Consider the following 6,795-nt stretch of genomic DNA (forward strand, 5'->3'; position numbering starts at 1 on the left):
TAGAGTGTGTGTTATATCTATATTGCATCTCTTTGAAGTGGTCATGATGATTGATGTGTAGGGACCTCATTGAACTGGGAGGGTTGTGTTTGAACATTTCAAAGAGGATGGCCCCCACACCCCCCTATTTTATTGCTCTTAGGGTTGTTGTGTATGAATTAGGAATGTCCGGGGGGTTATGTGTTGGAGGCAGACGTCTTATAAATACGCCCCAGACACACATGCGGCCCCAGAACACTAAACAAGATTTTAAAAATAAAACCCTGAACATTAAAACAGAAAATTGTCTCCTAGGCCAATTCTCAGGGTACTATGCGCCTCTTGTCGCGAACCCAATGATAAAAGCATCGAGGATCTTCGGGGTGAGGCCCCAGAATGTTTTAACTTCTCTAGGGCCGGCGGGACGAAATCGTCCCACCTAGGTAACAGCCAGTGGAATCCTGTGGCGCGTTATTCAAATACCTTAGAAATGCTATTACTTCAATTTCTCAAACATATGACTATTTTACACCATTTTAACCTCTTACATCTAGACGTTCCACTAGCGGAACACCTGCTCCAATATCTAATGATAGGCGTGGCGCGAATTACAAATTCCTCAAAAATACAAAACCTTCCATTTTTCAAACATATGACTATTTCACAGCATTTTAAAGACAAGACTCTCCTTTATCTAACCACACTGTCCGATTTCAAAAAGGCTTTACAGCGAAAGCAAAACATTAGATTATGTCAGCAGAGTACCCAGCCAGAAATAATCAGACACCCATTTTTCAAGCTAGCATATAATGTCACAAAAAACAAAACCACAGCTAAATGCAGCACTAACCTTTGATCTTCATCAGATGACACACCTAGGACATTATGTTATACAATACATGCATGTTTTGTTCAATCAAGTTCATATTTATATCAAAAACCAGCTTTTTACATTAGCATGTGACGTTCAGAACTAGCATACCCCCCACAAACCTCCGGTGAATTTACCAAATTACTCACGATAAACGTTCACAAAAAACATAAATTATTTTAAGAATTATAGATACAGAACTCCTTTGTGCAATCGCGGTGTCCGATTTTAAAATAGCTTTTCGGTGAAAGCACATTTTGCGATATTCTGAGTAGATAGCTCAGCCATCACGGCTAGCTATTTAGACACCCACCAAGTTTAGCCCTGACCAAACTCCGATTTACTATTAGAAAAGTTTGATTACCTTTGGTGTTCTTCGTCAGAATGCACTCCCAGGACTGCTACTTCAATAACAAATGTTGGTTTGGTTCAAAATAATCCATAGTTATATCCAAATAGCGGCGTTTTGTTCGTGCGTTCAAGACACTATCCGAAGTGTAAATAAGGGTCACGAGCATGGCGCATTTCGTGACAAAAGATTTCTAAATATTCCATTATCGTACTTCGATGCATGTCAACCGCTGTTTAAAATCAATTTTTATGCCATTTTTCTCGTAAAAAAGTTATAATATTCCGACCGGGAATCTGCGTTTAGGTAAACAGACGAAAGAAATTAAAGCATGGGGTCGACTCGGGCACGAGCCTGAGTCTCACAGTACTGTGACCAGCCACTATCCAAACGCGCTACTTTTTTTCAGCCAAAGGCTGCCTCGATATCGTTCAGCTTTTTCCCGGGCTCTGAGAGCCATAGGAAGTGTCACATTAGAGCAAAGATCCTCAGTCTTCAATAAAAAGAGCCAAGATGAAGAACAACTTGTCAGACAGGCCACTTCCCATATAGAATCCTCTCAGGTTTTTGCCTGCCATATGAGTTCTGTTATACTCACAGACACCATTCAAACAGTTTTAGAAACTTTAGGGTGTTTTCTATCCAAAGCCAATAATTATATGCATATTCTAGTTACTGGGCAGGAGTAGTAACCAGATTAAATCGGGTATGTTTTTTTATCCGGCCGTGTCAATACTGCCCCCTACCCCCAACAGGTTAAAGCGTTTTTGGATACTAGTGATGGCCATAGGACTTATATGTTCAAACCTGAGGATTCAACGGTGAAGATTTTCACAGACAGCGAACCCAGACCCCTTTATCATGCAAAACCCAGGAGTTTTTCTCCTGCACTGCGTATGAGAGAATGGCTTACGATACGCCTAGTGCTCTGTCAAATTGAACAGGCCCTTAGCGCTACAGACTTACCAGGCTATGCATTGGAAGAGGTTGTGGGGGGGTCGCCATGATTTACAAGCCATCAGGATCTCTTCAATGGCTTATAGCCCCAACTCCAAAGTGACAATTTTAGCATGTGAACAATTTGATAGTACAAATGCGACGAAGTCTGTCAGTTCATATTTATTTTCCAAAGCATGCAAGGATGTGAATTTTTTTATGCCTGTGTTTAGCTTTAAATGGAGGGATTACCCTATATTCATAACCCTGATGAATAAGCTGGACAGTCTTTTACAAAATCGTGAACAATTACGACGATGGCCGCTTCTATCCTTAAGACACACGGGCAAGTGTCTACAGGCCAGACGTAGGATCTATCCCTGGAGTGAAAACTTACCGAGTCTTGACGCTGGGGAATTGGACACAGACAGCGGGTGGGGTTCAGTGACAACCCTATAGACGGGCCCGTTATCCGTAAGAAAGGAACATTAAAAAAAATGTTATGTATTAATTATTCAAAAGGTCTGTACTAAATATTACAAATTAAATGAATGTTTTTAAAGCAACCCCTTAACGAACGGGAATCTGTCATTTCTTCAAACGTTGTTTATACATAAAAAAACATGAATGCATGTTAAAATATTGTACAGTAAAACATTTTAAATGATTATTGCATGTTTAAAAAGGTCTGTAGTAAATATTATGAATTAAATAATGTTTTTAAAGCTGTATCTCACCTTTAACGTAGGGACTATGCATTTTTGAGCCATCCCCCGGCAGGGCCCTGAGAAAAAAGGATTCCGGAACGACATGTGCGTGCGCTGGGGGTGTGTGCGTGTGAGGGAGGGTAATTGTGTGTGTGTGTGTTTCAAAACAAAAAGGGGGGTGTGTCTCTGCATGGGTGGCTTTTGAAACCAGAAAAAGTGTATAAGTCTGTTTAGGATTGGGGGCGTCTCTTCAATTGGGCTAGGCACTTTCAATTTTATTATCACAAAAGCCTTTCAAATAGATATTTATCTCACACACAAGCATGTGGGGGCTAAAAAGTGAAAAAGCCCAGGCATAAGATATCTTGTCTAGACGACCTCCTAAGGGTTTAAAACATATGTTATTTTCTAATCAGCGCATATACTGAAGGTCCCCCACCCCGGGATATATATTTACAACGGACACCCCAAAGCTGTGCTATGAAGCATAAATGCAATATCGACAGACCGGAAATGTCGAGACACCCGCCTGTGGTTTTTGGGTCTCTAGACATTCGGGAGTACATTATATGACTCTTTTATGCATACAGGATATCGCCCGAAAAAACGGCACCCCCAGCTCTGTAAACTCATTGCATAATATATCTCTCGTTAGAGTACGAAAGGCTAAAGCGCAACATCAGGCCAACAGCCAGAAGAGTTATCCGCCCAGAACAGCTAAAAGATCCTCGATGAATCCGTCCTAATGGAGCTTTCTGAAGGTGAGTTAGTGAAAATGATATATTAGATATGTAGGTTAGATTTTTTTCAGGGAATTGTTTGACATACATTTTAGGCAATTATCAATATAATGTGTTACATAGTGTGCAGCTGTGATAACTTTATGTAATTGTTTGGATATAAAACCGGTGTGATATGGTTTCTTAAACGGGGGACAATGATTTTTTTAGGTAATATGTCAAATGCACGTATTATTATAAGTTAGTGAATATATTTTGTATAAATACCTGTTAATATTATCTAACGTCTGTATGATACCCAGAGGCTACCTGGGCATAATTGCTTGGGAACCGACAGCGTTAGACAGGGATTCTCAGAAGCAAACTGCGCCGGTCCTTTAAGTAGCCCTTCACCATCACACTATTTTCGACGTAAGTCCAAAAATAAAATCCATAGTAATATTTATACATTAAAAAACTAAAAGTGGGCACCCTGTTTTAAAATAAATTTTTGTGATTACAGCGGACAGCCAACTAACAGGGGTACATGATGCATTAGGGACTCTGAACAACTTCGGAGGAGCAGATGAAAGAGATGCTATTCTACGGTTTTGTACTAACGGCTTTACCCTAACTCCAAACACCAGCCAACAGCCCAGAACCGCGGAATACCGAGCAGCTAATAGATCATCTGTGAATCCATCCTCATGGAACTTTTTTGAAGGGGAGGTGAATATTAAGTGTGATGTTTGTATATAGATATATATTATATAAGAATGATAGGTATTATTCTTGGCATTTACATGTATGTTTAAAAAAAATGAAGGCTATTTAACCATTGAACCATCGTTTTTTTATTCATACAGTTTGTAAACAGTAGCTTCTGCCCTCTTAGGGTCTATCTGACCCGCTTATTATATCAAACCTCTCAGACTAGAAAGTATGATTAAAAAGTATGATTAGAAACTATGACAACTATGTTCAAACTGTGATTAGAAACAACAATTTGAAACTACGACAAACTAATAAACTATGAACAACTATGAAGCCAGGGGTGTGTGTGTGTGTGTGTGTGTGTGATGATGATCTATTATTTAAGTGTGTAATATTACTCTCTCTCTCTCAATGTATACCCTTTCACTCAATGTATACCAAAGTAGCAAATATTTAACAACGTTTCAACATTCGGTATTGCAACATTTATGAAAGACAATGATATACAATTTTAAGGCAATTATCAATATAATGTGTTACATAGTGTGCAGCTGTGATAACTTTATGTAATATATTCTCTCTCTCTCTCTCATTTTTTTTATATATATATAAAAATATAAAGACAGGACATTGACTCCTGAGTGTTGAACTTATGCCCACTCTACAGCCACCCAGGGTTGTTATATGACCCTGAGGGTCATCTACGAACATTGGAACATCTTCAAAAACAATGAGGGGTACATGTACTCTTAAATATCCACTCAGAGCATGGTACCTCTATCATTTTCTTCCTAGGTTTATGACTTCTAGGGAGTGTTTCCAAGAGGCTGTGCTGAGTTGTCACAAAGTGTTTTTACAGATACCCTGTCTATAAAATCTAAGACCTATCAATGCATATTTACATTTTACATTTAAGTCATTTAGCAGACGCTCTTATCCAGAGCGACTTACAAATTGGTACATTCACCTTATGATATCCAGTGGAACAACCACTTTACAATAGTGCATCTAACTCATTTGTTTTTGGGGGGGGGTTAGAAGGATTACTTTATCCTATCCTAGGTATTCCTTAAAGAGGTGGGGTTTCAGGTGTCTCCGGAAGGTGGTGATTGACTCCGATTGACTCCGCTGTCCTGGCGTCGTGAGGGAGCTTGTTCCACCATAGGGGTGCCAGAGCAGCGAACAGTTTTGACTGGGCTGTGCGGGAGCTGTTCTTCCTCAGAGGTAGGGGGGCCAGCAGGCCAGAGGTGGATGAACGCAGTGCCCTTGTTTGGGTGTAGGGACTAATCAGAGCCTGAAGGTACGGAGGTGCCGTTCCTCTCACAGCTCCGTATGCAAGCACCATGGTCTTGTAGCAGATGCGAGCTTCAACTGGAAGCCAGTGGAGTGTGCGGAGGAGCGGGGTTACGTGAGAGAACTTGGGAAGGTTGAACACCAGACGGGCTGCGGCGTTCTGGATGAGTTGTAGGGGTTTAATGTTGTAGGGGTTTAAAGACGGGAGATGACAAGTGCCTGGATTAGGACCTGCGCCGCTTCCTGTGTAAGGCAGGGTCGTACTCTGCGAATGTTGTAGAGGATGAACCTACAGGATAGGGTTACAGCCCTGATCTTAGCGGAGAACGACAGGGTGTTGTCCAGGGTCACGCCAAGGCTCTTAGCACTCTGGGAGGAGGACACAATGGAGTTGTCAACCGTCATGGCGAGATCATGGAACGGGCAGTCCTTCCCCGGGAGAAAGAGCAGCTCCGTCTTGCCGAGGTTCAGCTTGAGGTGGTGATCCGTCATCCACACTGATATGTCTGCCAGACATGCAGAGACGCGATTCGCCACCTGGTTATCAGAAGGGGGAAAGGAGAAGATTAATTGTGTGTTGTCTGCGTAGCAATGATAGGAGAGACCATGTGAGGATATGACAGAGCCAAGTGACTTGGTGTATAGTGAGAATAGGAGAGGGCCTAGAACAGAGCCCTGGGGGACACCAGTGGTGAGAGCACGTGGTGCGGAGACAGATTCTCGCCACGCCACCTGGTAGGAGCGACCTGTCAGGTAGGATGCAATCCAAGCGTGGGCCGCGCCGGAGATGCCCAACTCGGAGAGGGTGGAGAGGAGGATCTGATGGTTCACAGTATCAAAGGCAGCAGATAGGTCTAGAAGGATGAGAGCAGAGGAGAGAGAGTTAGCTTTAGCAGTGCGGAGAGCCTCCATGACACAGAGAAGAGCAGTCTCAGTTGAATGCCCAGTCTTGAAACCTGACTGATTAGGATCAAGAAGGTCATTCTGAGAGAGATAGCAGGAGAGCTGGCCAAGGACGGCACGTTCAAGAGTTTTGGAGAGAAAAGAGAGAAGGGATACTGGTCTGTAGTTGTTGACATCGGAGGGATCGAGTGTCGGTTTTTTCAGAAGGGGTGCAACTCTCGTTCTCTTGAAGACAGAAGGGACGTAGCCAGCGGTCAGGGATGAGCGAGGTGAAGTAAGGGAGAAGGTCTCCGGAAATGGTCTGGAGAAGAGAGGAGGGGATAG

General features: G+C 42.4%; 1 long non-coding RNA gene across 1 annotated transcript; it reads left to right on the top strand.

Annotated features, from left to right (window-relative positions):
* Nucleotides 1–2,630: 2,630 nt before the first annotated feature.
* Nucleotides 2,631–4,382, top strand: LOC115186702 (uncharacterized). The gene is made up of 3 exons (XR_003875843.1): nt 2,631–3,603; nt 3,885–3,993; nt 4,085–4,382. It is a non-coding gene; the product is annotated as an uncharacterized LOC115186702 (long non-coding RNA).
* The last annotated feature ends 2,413 nt before the right edge of the window (nt 4,383–6,795 follow it).

The sequence above is a fragment of the Salmo trutta genome, unplaced genomic scaffold (assembly GCF_901001165.1).
Source record: "Salmo trutta unplaced genomic scaffold, fSalTru1.1, whole genome shotgun sequence".
NCBI lineage: Eukaryota > Metazoa > Chordata > Actinopteri > Salmoniformes > Salmonidae > Salmo > Salmo trutta.